The sequence below is a fragment of the Castor canadensis genome, chromosome 9 (assembly GCF_047511655.1).
Source record: "Castor canadensis chromosome 9, mCasCan1.hap1v2, whole genome shotgun sequence".
Lineage (NCBI taxonomy): Eukaryota > Metazoa > Chordata > Mammalia > Rodentia > Castoridae > Castor > Castor canadensis.
Window position 1 is genome coordinate 24,817,296 of NC_133394.1, and position 18,571 is coordinate 24,835,866.

The 18,571-nt window shown below is 33.0% G+C and overlaps 1 protein-coding gene across 5 annotated transcripts in view; it reads left to right on the plus strand.

The window, feature by feature from the left end:
* The window catches only part of Ccser1 (coiled-coil serine rich protein 1), a 1,264,311-nt gene that overhangs the window by 1,053,559 nt on the left and 192,181 nt on the right, over positions 1-18,571 (plus strand). The window lies entirely within an intron of this gene.

The window sequence follows — 18,571 nt, forward strand, 5'->3', positions numbered from 1 at the left end:
CTAATGTGTTCAATTTATTGGTGACCATGTCATGCTAATTTTAAAAAAATATTATACCACTAGTTCTTGTTTAAATTTGCAAGGGTGTTGAATGTTATTAAATACTCCCTGAATCTACAGATATCGTCACAGAATTCTTATTTTGTTAACGTGATAAGCTGTACTTATTAAGTTTGTGATGTTTAACTATATTACATTCCTGTAAGTTCACTGCCAACTACTGGGTCATTGTGTATTATATATTTTATACATTGCTAATCTAGGTTTGATGGTAGTTTATTTAGGACTTGAAAATCTGTTTAATAAGATTGCAAATTTTTCAAAACATTGGCCTATAATTATCTATGCTTGTATTACTCTTGTCTGTTTTTTTGGTACTGAAATATTAGCTTCATAAAATGAGTTTAGTAGCTTCAAAAAAATATTATACCACTTATAACATTTGTAAAATGTGTTTCCATCTGGGCATCAATCATCCTACTCAAATTTCATCAAGTGCATATCGATTTGGATGTGGATGTAGCAAATTGAGAGAGAGACAGAGAGAGAAAAGAAGAAGAAGAAGAAATAAAGGAGAAGAAAATACTTCCTGTTAGTAAAATGCTTGTAGTTTAATAAGCCAACACACAGTAAAATATCTATTATTGAAGGATTATAACTATATTCATATGGTTTCATTTTTTAAAATTCTCTTATAAACCAGGAAATGGCAACTGAACATTTTTGTTTGTTCATAGTATGTTAGTACATGTGTCATTTTTATCCTTACTGTGTTTTCAAAATGTGGACTAAATCCATATGTGTATTATGAAAGCAAGGCTTCTTCATATGGAGATTGGAAATTTTAGGATATCCTTACCCATGTACTATATTATTTATCTCAGTCACCAGTTACTACAAGCAGCTGAGAATTGGAACACAATAGATTCTTTAAGTTCCATGCACTCAAACTTCTCAATTGTATCATTTTAGTGCTTACAATATCTTCTTGAAGACCTTGTCATGTTCATTTTATATATTTTAAAAAACCTATGTGTCTTAGTTTGTGTTTCCCCAGAAGCTGATCCCTAGATATTTTATTTCAAGTAGCTTATTTTAAAAATGGTCTTAGGAAATGTCAGTAGAAAAGTGAAAAGTAAAGGAGGGAAAGAAAGGAAACTTCTAAAAGTTGTGTAGAGTGACTTACTGGTATAGATAATTGGAGTTTAATCCCACCAAGGAAGTTTGAGTAAGAGTGTGTGGAGCAGGCTTCAGAGTGGTCCTGTCTTGGTTGCAGGAGGCTTGCAGAACTAACTCACTTCTTGTCTCTGGTCCTTTGCTGTGGTTAAAGCTCCAGCACTACCAGTTTACCCAGCCTTCAAAACTTCTCTTAACAAGCTTTAAAAACCTTTTGTCTTTTACAGAAATAGACTCCCAAATATATTTTTGTCTACAGAAACATTAAAATATAATTTAAAACACTTTTCATTTAACAGTGCAATTTAACATAATGCCATAACTGTCAGTTACACAAGGACACTGCATTTCGTCAGGAGAGATTAAACTGCATGTCAGCAAAAAGGCAAAAAGCTGGCTGCTGTAGCCAAATGGTGCCTTTGGTGTCAGCCAGTTTTTTGTCTTTTTGTGATGATGAGTTAATGTAAAAACAAATGTATTGTCTTCAATCTTTTAAAATATTTTTTATCAATTTCTATGTTTGGTACTGATTCCTGGGAGTTAGTTCCCCCAAAATAATGAGCTTAAATTTTGTTCTTCTTTTTTTTTTTGCCTACCATCTGAAATAGGTATTAGTCATTTAAATACTTTCTCTTGTTCGTTATGTACCTGGGATACTCAGTTTTCATGGTCATCTCTAGATTCTTTGTAATTTCTATTTGCCTTGTATTTATGAACACCTGCTTTTATAATATTTAGACAGAAACAAAAGGAAATGTTATACATTACAATGGCACCATGATACAGCTATTAACTTTGTGAAGTTATCGCTTCAAGATTAGACATGGTAACTTTCAGAGGAGTAAGCCAGCTGTAGTCTACTCCTGTACTTTATGTAGAAAAGTAGTGATAATGGGTGCTGTCAGATTAGAGCTGGATATTCACAGAGCACAGAATCTGTCTTTCTCTGGCACCTTTTTTTCTGTTGTGGGAGAACAATTTCCATCCATGCACATCATACTCCATTCTGACAAAGCAGCCACCTAAAACTTAGACAAATTTTATTCGTTTGGCCTTACCTGAACTTGTGCGAAAGCACTCAAATAGATTGGCCATGACCAAAAAAAAAAAAAAAAAAAAAAAATATATATATATATATATATATATATATGTATATATATATATAATTTAAAACATCCATTTAGGACAGTGCCTCTGTGAAAACCTTTTGCTAACCTCAATAAAGATTAAGCAGTATTCCTAGTGAACAGTTCATTAGAAACAACGAAATGGTTCATTATTGATGTGAACATTTATTTGAATGATTTAATTACCATTTAACATGTCCTCATATTGTTCAATTTATGCATCTTAGTGCCTTTTAACCTTGATTTACATAACTTTCGCTCTTCTATTTACCCCCATTCACTATAGGTTATTAATGAGATTTAATTTACACTGACATTCCCAATGACACGTAATTTTATATCCTTTTCCTAGACTGAGGTGTTTCTGTAGTTTTCCAAAACTTTAAGTCAACTAAGTTCCCTTCCTGCTTCTATATGTTCTACTTAAAAAAACTTCCAAAAGTCAATTGAGAATCTTCATTCTAGTTTCAAACTCGTTTTATTCTTCCTATGTAATGCTATTTATGCATTCAAAATTCTATAACAACCTGTGGTATAATCAGGGATTGTTACTTACAGTTAAAAAAATTATTGGCTTTTTTTTTTGTACTTGTAAGTATAACTGAAAGTTTTTTTCATTCTGTATTATCTAGATGCCTGTAAAATTAACACATTAACAGTAAAATCACTTTCTTTTAGGAATTTCCATAACCTTATCAATCAATATACTAGTATGACTAGTGGTAGGAGAAAATGTAACAAATAACACACAAATTTTACTCAATAGTTGTTGTTTTGTTTTGATTGAATCTGGGAATGTATCAAGATATAGCTTTGTGTGTGTGTGAGTGTGTGAGTGTGAGTGTGTGTGAATGTGTGTGAGTGTGTGTGAATGTGTGTGAGTGTGTGTGAGTGTGAGTGTGTGTGAGTGTGTGTGTGTGTGAGTGTGTGCTCTACTGGAGTTTAAACTTGGGGCTCATGCTTGCTAAGCAGGTGCTCCACCACTTGACCCACTCTACCAGCCCTCAGGATATTTCTTATTTCCAAAAAGTTGCCTAGTCCAAACCTTTGCAATAAATCTCACAGTTATTTTTTGCAGAGTTGAATTAAATTATGGAAAGGAAGACATTGTAAGCTTCATTTCTTATAACATTCAAACCTAAAAGTTTTTCCTGCTTTAAGACATTATAATTTTTCTACTATTTTACTATGTATCTAATAACTTGAAGTGTAATATAATCTGACAAGAAAATACAGAATGAAATTTACTTAGATCATTGTTTGATCCACTATGAAAAAAATTTAAAGGCCTCTTTTATGTTTGCTACCTTGAAACAGTGAATGAACTTTGTGAAAAATGGACCAAGAATGTATCTTTAGCCTTTGGTTGCTTTAGTCTTTTGCAGGCTGAAGAACTTATTTCTACAGGAGGAATTTTTCAGTTATCAAGTGCTCAACCACGCATTTGATAATAAATAATTTCTTTAGAAAACCTAAGTATTGTCTGCCTTATTTTATTATGGATAAACATGTTATAGCTGATGAAATGAATGGAGGACAAAGGCTTGTGGCATATGCACTTCATCACTGCCTTTATGAGATTTTATTTCCCTTGATTGTGATTCAATAAAATCAATTAACTTATTAGTTTCTTGATCTATTTTAATTAAGCTTCCTTCTATAGTTTTTATGGGCAAACACAACTTAAAGCAATGTTTAGTTATAAAATAAAATCAGCGTCACGTAATTTATTTGGAAAATAGTATGCATTCAGAAGTTAAGGTTTTAATGACTTTAGTTGTAAAATGCTAAGTAGCATATTGTTTAGTGTATCAGATCACTTTATTCCAATGTGAGATGTTTATATTCAAAGGAAGTTAGTATTCTGTTGTTAGATTTGTAATATTTATATGTTTTTACAAAATTTGGTGAAGTTGCTCTCATAGAGGCTTTTACAATTAGCATGGAATTTCTCATTCTCTTCCTTGACTCTTAAGTTACTTACAATATTCTATTTTAAGAAGTCTGATTGCCATGTATTAATCATACATATTAATGGAATTCAGTGTAATATCTCCACAAATGCAGACAGTACGCACTGATGGAATCCACCTTCCTTTGTCCCCATGACCACTCTTAATCTAATTTGTACTTCTTCTTTTGAGAAAAGTTTGTTCAAATCATTTGTCCATTTTATTTTATTTTAATGAATACTTTTATTGATAACTTTTCAAATATGAAATTATTCACAAATATTTAGTTCATTTGTTTGGCCTAATATGTATACAAGGATACTTTATTTTAAAAAAATTTTTATTCATTTATTCATATGTGCATATATTGTTTGGGCCATTTCTCCCTCCTGCTTCCCCTCCTTCTTACTCCTTCCCCCACCCCCCAACTTCCAGGCAGAACCTGTTCTGCCCTAATCACTAATTTTGTTGAAGAGAAGATCATTTGTCCATTTTAAATGGGATAACTTAGTTTTCTCTTGCTAAATTTTTAGGTTCCATATGTGTTCTAGATACTAACTCTGTGGCAAATGAACAATTGACAAGAATTTTCTCCTATTCTACAGATTGTCTCTTTGTTCTTTAAATGCTTCTTTGGTTGTACAGAAACTTTTTGGTTTGGTGATATCCCATGTGTTTGTTTTCACTTTTATTTCCTGTACTTTAGGAGTCATGTCCAAACATTACAAACTATGAAGTTTGCAGTAAATAGTTATAGCAGCAGGAGAATATTAACTTCATGAATTATTGGCTCAATGTTGAATATCTTTGCTCCTTTTCTCTTCAAATGATTCCCTTTGCCTTCCAATGCCCTTTGTCCAGCCTCAGCTCAGTCCTCTGCACCACTGGAAACTTCTCTGATGATTTCAGCTTGCTTGGCTCATTTTCTTCTCTGAGTTCTCTCTCTCTTTTTTTTTAATTCATTTATTCACATGTGCATACATTGTTTGAGCCATTTCTCCCCTCTACCCCTCGCCCCCTCCCTCTACCCCAGACCCCTCCTCACTTCTAGGCAGAACCTGTTTTGCCCTTGTCTCTAATTTTGTTGAAGAGAAAACATAAGCAATAATAAGAAAGACAAAACAGTTTTGCTAGTTGAGATAAGAATAGCTATACAGAGAGATTCTTAGCATTGCTTCCATGTACAAATGTGTTACAACCCAAGTTGATTCATCTCTACCTGACTTTTTCACTAGTTCCTGTTCCCCTTCTCATATGGACCTTTGTCGTTTTAAGGTTTCTGTATTAGTTCCTCTGCAGTGGGGATATCAAACACTTTCATGTTTTGGGTTTCTTACCTACCCTCATACCTCCTGTATGTGCTCTCCCCTTATCATGTGACCCAAGTCCAACAAGATTACTGCATTTGCCCTAGATCTAAAGTCTGCATATGAGGGAGAACATACGATTTTTGGTCTTCTGGGCCTGGCTGACCTCCCTCCGAATGATGTTCTCCAGTTCCATCCATTTACCTGCAAGTGATAAGATTTCATTCTTCTTCATGGCTGAGTAAAATTCCATTGTGTATACATACCACATTTTCTTGATCCAGTCATCAGTAGTGGGGCATCTTGGTTGTTTCCATAACTTGGCTATTGTGAATAATGCTGCAATAAACATGGGTGTTCAGGTGCGGAATAACCTGTATCTTATTCCTTTGGGTATATCCTCAGGAGTGGGATTGCTGAATCAAATGGCAGATCTATGTTTAGATTTTTAAGATGTGTCCAAATTGTTTTTCCAGAGTGGTTGCACTAGCTTGCATTCCCACCAGCAGTGTACGAGTGTTCCTTTTTCCTCACATCCTCACCAACATCTGTTGTTAGTGGTGTTTTTGATGATGACTATTCTAACTGGGGTGAAGTGGAATCTTAGTGTGGTTTTGATTTGCATTTCCTTTATGACTAGAGATGGTGAGCATTTTTTCATGTGTTTTTTGGCCATTTCTTCTTTTGAGAAAGTTCTGTTTAGTTCAGTTGCCCATTTCTTTATTGGATCATTGATTTTGGGAGAGTTTAGTTTTTTAAGTTCCCTGTGTATTCTGGTTATCAGTCCTTTGTCTGATGTATAGCTGGCAAATATTTTCTCCCACTGTTTGGGTGGTCTCTTCAGTTTAGAGTTCTCTTATGCTAGACCATGTTATCCTTATTGAATTTTGTGTTGCCTTATTGCCTAACTTGAAGGACACTTAATCACCATTTTGTATATGGCTGAATAATTTTGTGTGCCTGCTTTATGGTTTTTCAAGGACAATATTAGGAGAACAATAGTGCCTAAGATACTCATTGATAGAATTCTAAAAGTTTTTTTTCTTTTGCTTTAATGGGGTTTGAACTCAGGTCCTTGTACTTCTGAGTAGAGGTTCTAATACTTAAGCCATTCTCCCCGCTCTTTCTTTGCTTTATTTAATATTTTTCAGGTAGGGCCTAGCATTTTGTCCAGAGGCAGCCTCAGACCACGATCTTCTTACCTACTGCATGTGGAATAGCTGGGATCACAGGCGTGTACCACCATGTCTGGCTTATTAATTGAAATGCTGCTGCTTAATTTTTGCCTGGGTTGGCTTCAAGCTGTTATGGTTCTCATTTTTGTCTCCTGTGTAGTAGGGATTACAAGGTGTGAGCCACCTTGCCCAGCTGAATCCTTTTATTTTTAATTTCAAAATGAATTAATCACGTGACAACTATTAAAAGAAATTTCCAGTATTTTGAAATAGATTTCTGACATCTATTTTGTATGAAAATAGATAAATCAATATACAGCAGTTTCCTTTAGGACATCCAGTAAATCATCCAAAATCATCCAAAATGCATGGTGGCACATGTCTGTGATCCCAGCTATCTGGGAGGCCATCAGTAGGAAGATCAGTGCCTGAGGAGGGCTCTGGGCAAAAATAGGAGACTCTATCCAAAAAAGAACTAAAGAAAAAAGGACAAAAGGACTGGTGTTTGTTTGGTTCAAAGTGGCAGAGCTGCTCCCTAGCAAGCACAAGGTCTGGCGTTCCAACATCAGTACCAACAAAGAGAGAAAGTGAGAATGACAGAGAGAGAGAAAGAGAGAGAGAGAGAGAGAGAGAAAGAGAGATTTATCTTATGGACTTTGTCTCTGCTAGACTCTGGTGGAGGCTTCATGGCAGATGACAAGATGGTGGCAGGATCACATGTAAAAATGGTGAGTGGTAGGCTGGGGGCTTGACTCATGTGTAGAATGACTGCCTAGCAAGTACAAAGACCCAAGTTCAAACCCCAGTACCACCAAAAAGGAAAATACCAAATACTATTTGTAGAAGAGGGAATCAGAGGAGGTTGCTGGTCCCCTTACAATCCATTTCAACCTCCAGGACCTAAGTACCTTCAACTAGGCCCCACCACCTCAACAACACCCTGTGGGGGCCAAACTTCCTCTGGCATATAAACATTTGGGAAGCACACTCAAGCAATATCCAAACCACAGCAATATTTTATTCACATTTTTATTTTAGAAAATGTAGCAATTTAATTGGCATAATAAATTTGCTTTTATTCCATTGGAAAAACTTGATGAAGTATCTTATTTTTTCCTAAAAATAAACAAAAAGTAGGTCTGATTGATGCTGGGGGATATGTTAGACATTATTAGGAACCTGATAATCATAGGTTTGTTTTGCAAAAATAGTGTCAGGGATCCAATGTATTTGTTATTTCTGAATGAGTAGCTTGAAACTTACTTTAACATATAGCTTATGAACCCAAGGAATGCATTTTATAAGTAATGCCACAAATAATGCAGACACTTAACCTCTAGACAATGCATGTACTTGTAATTCCTTCAGAATAGCCTTGTCCTATTTACTTATCTTACCAGCTTTTTAAAATATAAATTGTAGTCTTTAGAATACTCACTGATACTTGAAACTTTTAAAACTAGCTCTAAGCAAACAAAAGAAAATGTATCCAAATCAACAAGCAATGCTCACTGAGTCCTTACTTTGTGCATCCTTGTTGCTAGATTTGGAGAAGAGAACAGGCAGAGACGTTCATGTAAAAGTGTATGATACAGTGTGATCACCAGGAAGCCCACAATATCACCACAGTCACAAGAAATATTGTACGAACTTTATTAAATGCCACAATATACTTCTACCTAGCACAACAATAAAAAAAAGAATCCATGCAAGAAAATAGTGGAAAAAATACATACACTATAATAATTGGTGCTAAGTTTTTTGATACAATCTAAACTAGGTACTCATCAAAAATGGGAAGTATCTTGCTCTTATTATTTAATTCTGTTTTAACTGCTCAGTAAATATTTGTTCAAAGAACTAAAAAATGAAAATAAAAAGAATTCAAGGGTGGATAAGAAACCTCATAGAGGACTTCAAGAATGGAGTAGATTATAAGAAAAGGCTGAGGATATGCAGAAGCAGGGTTACAGTCTCCAACAATTTACTCCTTTGTCCTACCCAAACCTTCAATATCTAGGTCAGCAGTCATATCAGCTCTATAGAGTTATTTTGTTATGTTCCCACACAATATTATCCATATCCTTCTTACTATTTTACAACCACTCTAACAATTTCATATTTACCAACACTTTTAGCTGTATGCCCTTGGATGGTCACCTTATCACTCTATGCCTCAAAGTTCTTATTGGTAACATAATGATAATTTCTTATCATCGAGTTATTGTATGTGAGTTTCTGTACCTAAGGTACTTAGAACAGTGTTTGGCTGATAGTAGCTGCTAGGCTTTACTATAATAATGTTTTATTTTTGAGGAGTCGATTTTATGAAGTGTAAAGTTCTTTAAAAGTTTAGTATGCCTATTTCCACAAAAGTAAATAACATCTTTCAGGATATAGGTGACCACTAGCTACTATTAAATTGGTGTAACTATGTAGAGAAAGAAAATGCCTCTGATAAAAGAAACAAAAGATATTATCACAGAAGCTGGAAAACCACTTTCTGAGGTCATTTTGCATATGTGTGATTGTGGCTGATCCTTCATACTATATTCTTATATGGTATTATCAGATTTCAGTCTAGGACATATCACCCTGAAGGAACCCAATCCCTTTTGATCTTAGAAACTAAGAAGAGTCACATCTGGATAGTACTTGGATGGGAAAATCAGACTTTAACATTAAGACCATTTAAGAAAATGCTTTATGTTCAAATTAATTTGAGTATGATTGGACATGTCTGCTTTAATATCTATTTAAATAAAACCATACATAAGATATGTAAACAATTTAACATTATAGATTTAAGAAATTAATTTGTTTCTAATAAACATAGCTTAAGATAGAAACAGTAAAGAGACTTGTGAATTTTCATGTTCTGACATGAAAAAGAAGATAGCTGACATACCTGCAGGAATTTGTTCTAGCTCATAATTTTCTTTTCATTCAACTTAGACATAATGGAATCTTAAATAATTTCATCCTGAAAAGCACAACTGAAATAAATATTTTTGAGAAAGTATGCTGTTAAGATTTTGTTTTAATTTATATCAGATTTTCATATCTAATACACCAATAAAATCTTTCAACATTTCAAGTATATATAATAATTATATGCTCTTGTAAATTACCTGGGACTTACATCTAGTAATAGAGTATTGTAATTATTAAATAATGTGTGTTTTAATTTAGTCCATAATAGAACACAATGTTGTGGTCAAAAACAGCAATAATTGAGATATTATTTACCATACAGTAAAATGATTCCTAAGAACAAAGGAACTAAACCAACTTTTTTCCTAAGAAAAAATTCTTACAAATTCAAGATAACTGTGTATTTCTAAAACAGTCAAACTCATAGAAACAAAGCATAGGATGGTGGTTTTCAGTGGCTGGGAGAGAAAAAAATGGGGAGTTGGCTCTTCAACAAATAGGAAGTTTCAGTTTTGCAAGATCAATATGTTAAAAGAGCTGTTGTGAAGCAGAGTGTCTGTATTTAACAAAGCTGTACTGACACTTAAAATATTGTTAAAAGGATAAGTTGCATGTTGTATATTCTTAACACAATTAATAAAACAGATGAGTGGTAGATTGAGTCATGGAAGATAAACTTCAGGGTTTATCTCAAATTAACTCAGAAATACTCAAATTAACAATAATTTTCAATTATTTGTATTTAATGCCAATTCTAATTTGAAACCAAACAGATAAATGTATGTAGTTTTCAAAAGTATTTAACAGAATCTCTCAAATGCTGCTTCTACATTTCTAATATCTCACTTGTTTAAGTGTGCACATATATGCATGCACATTGTGAGTAATTCTGAAAAAAATGGAAAAGTATTAAGAGTCTAAGTTTAATTTAAAAAATACAAATTCCAGCTCTTTGAATTCTTACTACATGTAAGGTACTAAGCCTATCGTGCTTACTGAGCACCTATGAATTAGATACTTTTATAAGTGATGTAGATGGCTCATTTCTGTCCCCCTGCAACACAATAAGTGCATACTTTTATTACATATATTTTCTGGATGAGGTCCTAGGACACAGTGTATACGTAAGTGATGGTCACTATATCACACTGCAGAGGTGAATTATTACTATGGAAAATTCCAGGAATTCCTTAATCATCATGCTTACCATCTGTATCCGAATGGAAAATGGATAAGAAAGATGGAAGTCTAAAGACAGTTTTCAATGCTTGTTCAAAGAACAGCAACACGTTTGTTTGATAAATTTACACTTTAAAGTAGCATTTTTCAGATGGAGTACATTAATTTCTCCAAGGGAGTAGGCAAATTAACACAATTTCCTGTCCATGCATTCTGCCATGGTATTTGAAAATAGCCATTTTTCCTCTGTGTTATTCATCTGGGATTTGACATCATAAGTGAGGTGCTTTTTTCAAAAGCTAACATTTAAGCATTTTTATACTTCAGTGGAGTAAGTGTAACCCAAATCCGAATGATATTGTGTGTTGAGAATGATATTAAGTTATTCAGTCATTTGAGGACTCAATTTTCCTATCTACACAGCGGCTCCATTTTACTAAATAAGTTTTAAACTGATTTGAAAAGAACAGTTGGAGCTCTACAATGGAGGTAGTATAAAATAGAAGAAAAAAATGCAGGCTTTACTGAGAGAGGGTCAGATAATGACTTTTATTTTGGTGTAGAACACTGATAAAGTTACCAATTTCCTGTACCTCAGGCTTTACCACTAGAAAATGGAAATGAAAACAAACTATTTTCCACAATGGTTTTGAGGAACAACCTAATTACCTGTGAGTGAACAAAAGTTAGCTGTTATTCTTATAAAAATAGTGTGTTTATTTTATTTACTGTGCTTATATATGTACATATATATACATGTACACTTATATGTGAATATTTCTCTCTCTCTCTCTCTCTCTCTCTATATATATATATATATATATATCCTTTGACCCAATGCAGAAGAATGTTTACCAGAAAGTTTATTACTAGTTTTACAATTTTTGCCAGGGAGTTTATTTACTAGTTTATTACAATTTTTATTTTACAAAAATTGATAAGAATTTTAAATGATCTGGTGAGAAAAATAGTTGTGTTATTATACTTTTAATTGGCTTAAATAAATATATTTGTGAATAAATATAAGTACTATACTAGTCAAGGATTTCATTTTAATTAGCTCCTAATGCAATTCCCAACTGCCCTGCAGGTGACTCACATCTTGGGAAGGTAGAAAGGTAGTTCTATACTCATTTTCAATCCAACTTGAATTTCTGTTTCATTATTTTCTAATGAAATTCATTTGGTGATACTTGACTGATAAGAGTTTGTTTATCTTGCTATAAAAATAGGCTAACAAAGTAGATTTCCAAAGAGCTTATATTCTTGACTATGGCATTTTAGAGCCACACAAAAAAGGCACATCTGTCCAGTTTCAATATTCTTTCTTTATGACTCTTCGTAAGTAATATTGCTTTCTGCTCAGTACTGGAGTTTGAAAAACTAAAATTAATTTTACACACTCTATCAGTGATGAAATAAAGTTAAATACAGTAGTCTAGACTCCTTTGACAATTTTTAAGAATATTTAATCTGCAATTACAAAAACGAATTGGACTGGTGAACAAATCGGGCTTACAATATGGCTAATGGATGACTTGCTATTGGAAAATCAAGCATTCTGAAATTGGTGTCTTTGTGATTAGAATTCCAGAGTTCGCAATAAGACTGTGACCTCTGAGGATTACCGAGCTGCTCGATTTAGTTCATCATCACTAATGGTCCAGGTGCAGTTCCAACTTGACTTTTTTTTGTCAACTCTCATTTTCTGATTTTTCTTCAAATCTGTAGTTGTGTATTTCCAACCCATCCTGCATGCTTTGTGTATCTACAAACAATAAACTCTTTTCAATATTTATGAGCAGAGCACTTTTTCTGTTCCTTACTTTCAAAACTTAGTTTTTAAGTTTATATGTATAGATAATGTGTAATTCTCTTGTTTATTCATTTACTATATTGTAGTGTAAATTATTGCCCTATTTTCCATTTATTACTTATCAAATGCTTTTTAAATGCAAATAATGCTTAATCAACATCATCCATAAATAATCTATTTATGTGCCAATTTTTCTGTAACTCCCTGAAGTTTTCTTCGTGCTTACAAATTATGAGATGAATAGAAAAAAAGGATGATTTTGAATAAATCTTATTCCATCTGAAGATATAAATAAAACTTTAATTTATCTTTGTTCAAAATTGTTCTTGATATTTATTCTACCATTATTATAAAGATTTTCTTTATAAAGCTATTCTATCATTTATATATGCCATTCTAGAATAAAATGCCCACATTTATAAAAGTTCTACCCTATTCCTTCCTTTAATATTTTAGATCCATTGTGATCTTACATAGATAAATTTCAGATGTTCTTGAATGGTAGCTTGTAATTTGTGTGTCTGTAGCTTTTTAAAGTTTAGGTATGTTTAAAGTGAGCTTGAAAAATTAGAGATTTTATGATGAGGCAATCATACTTTGAGTTTTTTTAAGGTAATTAAAAGAGTACAATAATAATATTTAGATATTCAGTTTAATACTTTTTAAAAGTACTTACAAATATCATTTGACACTAAAATAAAAATTTGTCCAGAAATTATGATGTGCCAAATTCTGTGTTTCTTTTGTATTATCTGCTTACCTGACTGTACTGCTTATTTAGATCAATATTGTCTTACTAGGTAGATTAAAACATTAAGAGTGAGGAAGTAGCAGGTTGTTATGGGTGTTCCCTGTAATCCTGGCTACTATGGAGGCAGAGGCAGGAGGATTGAAAGTTTAAAGCCAACCTGGGCAATAAATGAATAAATAAATAAGGATTTTGAGAACTTATCTCAAAAACCAAATAGTAACAAAAAGGCTGTGGACATGGCTCAAGTGGAAATGCTTGTGAGAGAGACCCTGGTGTTAGTCACTCTCCAATACTGAAAATAAAAGTAAGGAAGTAAATAACAAATATTTTGAAAGAAAAAATGTGAAAGTAAAATTCCTAATAAACCAGTCTTTGTTAATTCATGTGCATGCATGAAAAGTAGTGGGCATTCTCTTTTAGAAAAGAGTATAACTTATTCTTGTATATAGTATGTGCATGATAACATATTATATTTTAAATTTGCTTTACTTCAGACTAGAAGGAAACTGAATATTGACTTCATCTTGTTTTTCTGACTTCCTCATTACACTATTGAGTATCTTACTGAGCATGCATGCACATGTTTGTGCACACACACACACACGCATACTCACACAAATATTCTTACAGTGCTAAAAGTTTCTTTGCTAATACACAATTTAAAGGAAATAAACATCCATTTGATTGCTAAAAGAATGTTTAGTTTGCTTAACAGTGTCTTTGAGTAACAATGCACCATTATAGTTGAAATGAGATTATTTTGCTTGAAATTATGAAAATTTAATTTTGAAAGACAAAAAGTGTCATTTTCCTAAGCTGAAAATTATTTTAGAAAATTTAAACTATATACTTGCACTTCATATGTATTTTATTCCTTCTTTGGCTTTTCAAGCCAACACAAACTGCTTCTTTCTGTGCATTTTCATAGATGCATTTTCTTGCATCTATATAGAAGACATTGTAGTCATAAGTTTCAAGTCTATTAATGACAGAAATCCTCCAGCATTCTATCAGATCTTTCCTTCATTTAAACAATCTGTTTTCAGGATACATAAACCTTTTAAAATAAAAAGTGTGGCTAGAGGGCTGGGACTATAGCAGTACTGCTCAGCTAATTCTCCTCATGCTATTTCACATATGACAAAAATTGTGTAACTATTTAGGAAACTCAAACTTACTTTAGGTACTCAAAAGTTAGTTGCTTCTCTGATTTTCACCCCGTGAGAGTCAGGAGAATATTCTTGAAAATGACTTGGGCACTGTGTAATGCTTCGTAATGCATTTGTATTATTACAATATAGAGATTTATGAGTTGCTCTTTACAGATATTTCTAAATGGCTTATGATGACCTACTGGGAAGTGTGTGTGCTAATAATTTTAATTTTAATTAGATACTAGGAAAAAATAAATAAAACATTTACATTGTTTGAAGTCTATTTGTGATATCTCCATAAATTCATTTAATAAATCTCAGTTTTCATCTAGAGTTCATAGTTTCAATCCCAACCTATAATTTGATTTTGTGTTATTTTCACTTGAATAAAACCACTACATTGTATCAAACTGTGCTCTTGTGGTTATAATTGATACACAACTTCATAAGTGACTGAGTTAAATTAATATCAGAGTAATAAGAGAAACTCCAGGGACTGGCTGTATTACAGCAACAATGTTTTTCTGGTCTCTCCACATGCAGTCTTAGCCCATTATATCAATCCACTTTTATGATATTAAGACTCGCTCTTAAAATAAGAATAAAAACCTTTAACACTGTTTATAGGATTCAGAGCCCCTTCTTTCTTCTCTGGTCTAATTTTGGGCCATCTTTCTTCTTACTTTTTATGTTCTAGGCACATTGGACTTACTTTAATTAATCAAACTATCACTTTCATTTGGTAGGACTTAAATTAATAAAATACATGTAAGCCACTTAAAAGAATGCATGGCATATAACATGTCTTCTGTAAATACAGTTATTTACATTATCTAAGAACTTTCAAATAAAAGAAATGGAAATAACTTTAAAACCAAGGTCAGGTAACATATTCTCCAGCCATCTTCTCTAACCATCTGAGCCTTAATGGGATTTAACATTTTGGAAGCAATAGAAAATATAAGAAAGTTGACCATGACTTCAGATTTGGATTGAGATTCTTCTGCTGCTTTAAGATACATGAACATAAGTATATTTAAGCAGCTACATAACTTTAACAAATGCATATTGATGTCAATGGTAATAACTCTGTGGGAAATTAAATAAGAAAATGAGATTTAGAAAAGTTAAACTGTTAATTTAAGGTCATACAATTAGTTGCAGAAGACTATACTTCTTCTCTGACATCCTGGTCAAAGCTATTTCTGCTAACCCATAAGGAAGAGTTCAGCTGGAGAAATTAGCAAATGGCCACAGGTCAACTCAAATAGAAAAAGAAGTCAAAGACAGAGAGAAAACCAGTTGGGCACATCAAGAAAACTGGAAAAAGTGTAATGTCTCAATCAGAAAACAATTTTTAAGAATGTGCTTGTAAAGATAATCAGATAAACTGATTTACCTTGGCCATAAAGATACAGATGTATGAAAACATTTGGAGTCTAGTGACTTCTTACTTTCGCTTGTGATCTGTCTTCCTGAAATTTGCACTTAGATGCATGCTGAGACTTACCATATTCACTGACTGAATCAGAGTCTTCACACATGAATTGCAAAATCACTGGGTATTATCTTCACTCACTATCATACAATGTGCAGGGAGCTAAATAAACTGAAGAGGCTTTGCTTAGTGTCCTCACTTGTGTATTAAGTTAAGACTTAGACTTGGAAAAGAATGGAAGTTATGAGGAATAAATGTCTGATTAAATTATCTGTATTAAGAATAAAACTTGCATTATTGGTCCATTTTTAAAGACATAAAAATATTGGGTCACTGAATAGGGATTAAGCATATTTCATATCCTGGGAGAAGGATGTCTGTTCAGAAAGTAGTTTATTTAACCAAAAAGGAATTTTAACTGTGTGACATGAAACCATAAAAAAACTAAGCACAATAGAGAAGGGATGATGGAATAAAATGAGAAAAAGTATTGAAGCAGTAGCCTGTATCCTGTAACTCTGAAGCCATCAATCATAGGTCAAAATAGCTCTAAAAATAAATAGAATTTCAGAGCATCATTATGTCAGAATTGATGCTTAAAATAATTAATGACAGCAATCAAGAAAAAAACTAACAAAATAAAGAGATATGTAATTCATTTTAAAGAAATTTTTCAGCTAAAAAAATGGGGGGGGGTGGGGACGGGGATTTTCAGTTATACCAGATTAGGCAACTATCCAATTCTCTAGAAATAGATAATTAACTTTTAAGAATGCAGGTATTTAGCAATTAAGCATAGTTTGAGATTTGAGGTATAACTCAGTGTAGAGTACTTGCCTAACATGTGCAGTTCTAGGCCCTGGGTTTGATCTCCAGTGTTGGAGCCAGCAGTGGGACTGTGCCTGTGTGATTTGGCATCTGGCCTTTTGAGAAAGCTCCAAGGAACTGAGGCACTCCAGTATCTCAAGAAGAGAAAAATAAAAGGGACAAAGAGTGGTAATTTCCCCAAATACCTGAAGACATAGAGACTAGAATTCTCCCTAAAATTAGGAATTATAAATTCAGTGATAGCTTCACTGAGCTTAAGGAGATGTAGTGAGCTAAATTACATGTCCTGGTTTAAAAACAAGTTTCTAAGGTGGAAAAAATGGAGATGGGAGTATCATGTGATATATTTCCCCTCATTCAATTTCTCGTTACTTTTTTTTCACTTGATAGATACATTTAAAGCACAGGAACATTCCATAAGGGTGAGTTTACTGATGGAGTGTGATCACTCCGCTTCAATATTTTCTTCAGTCTCAAGAGAGGCATCTGTTCTATTCCTAGAGGTAAAAAATAAGAACCAAAGAACATGTGAGAATCTAAGTATGCAGCTGTGTGTAAATGTGGGTAGCTACTTAAAATAAGTAGCATTGGCTAAATTATTCAGTTCCTCAACAGAAGAGTCTTCACTATAAACCTACCACTGCATATTTTATCTGAGTGTTCTGGAATGTGTAAAGTGTCTAATGATGTAATCATAAATAGTAAAGCACAGTGATACAACATTTATGAGCAAACTGAGCACCTACATTATAAGTGCTGATTCTCTTGCTTTATTAAGCAAATGGACCACAATAAATGAAATGCCAAATGATGGAGGAAGTAATAATTTGTTTGTCATTAGTTGTCCTTAGTTGTTATTATCAGCACTGGTTCATAATTAATCTGAGAGACCACTTACTCAAATTCAGAGGCCTTCCTCACAATGTGACACAATCAATTCAACATGGCATATCCCAGGAGGTTGCTTGGTTCAAACTGTTATGACAGGAAAGAAAATGGGTTTATAAGCACATATCCTTTAAGTAGTATTTTCTCCCTTAGATCCTTTTTATGTGACAGGACATTTTGCCCTGGAAGTCACCTCTAGAAGATGATAATAAACTCCCCTGTGCCTCACACAAATAATCTCACTAGGTGTTTCCTTGTCTTTTAGTGTTCTCTCGGGAATATTTTATAGAGTTGATATTTCAAAGCTGTTTCATCTTTTTTGTAATTTAATGATATAATAATATTGCTAAGAGTTTCACTCATATTTTGCAATGATTTTTCTATTGGGAATGAAAATGAAATTGAGATTTTTGTCCAAATGTAGTGAGAAACAGTAATTCATTTGTTTCTCAAATAGGTTATTCTGTTCTCTTGATCTCCCAATCAATAGCAAAGGCATTTTCTCCAGTCACATTGGACTGACCCACCAATCGTAAAGAAGGACAGACACATTGAAAACAGAGATCAAAAATTTTGGATTTTATGAATCCAAAATCAATCTTTCTTCCTCTTTCCCCTTCCTCTTCTTCTCATTTTACATCTCATCTATTTTTATATCTATCATTTATCTGTTTATCTATCTATCACCTATCATCTATCAATCATTTACTTATCTTGCTATTTCCATAATCTGTTTTTCAATTTAATTATGCATCTTCTATTTGGTGTATATTGCCCTAAAGTTTTTAAACATACCTTTTGTTAACAAAAAAAAAAAAATAGTCTAAGTTGGTGAAAAATAAAGAC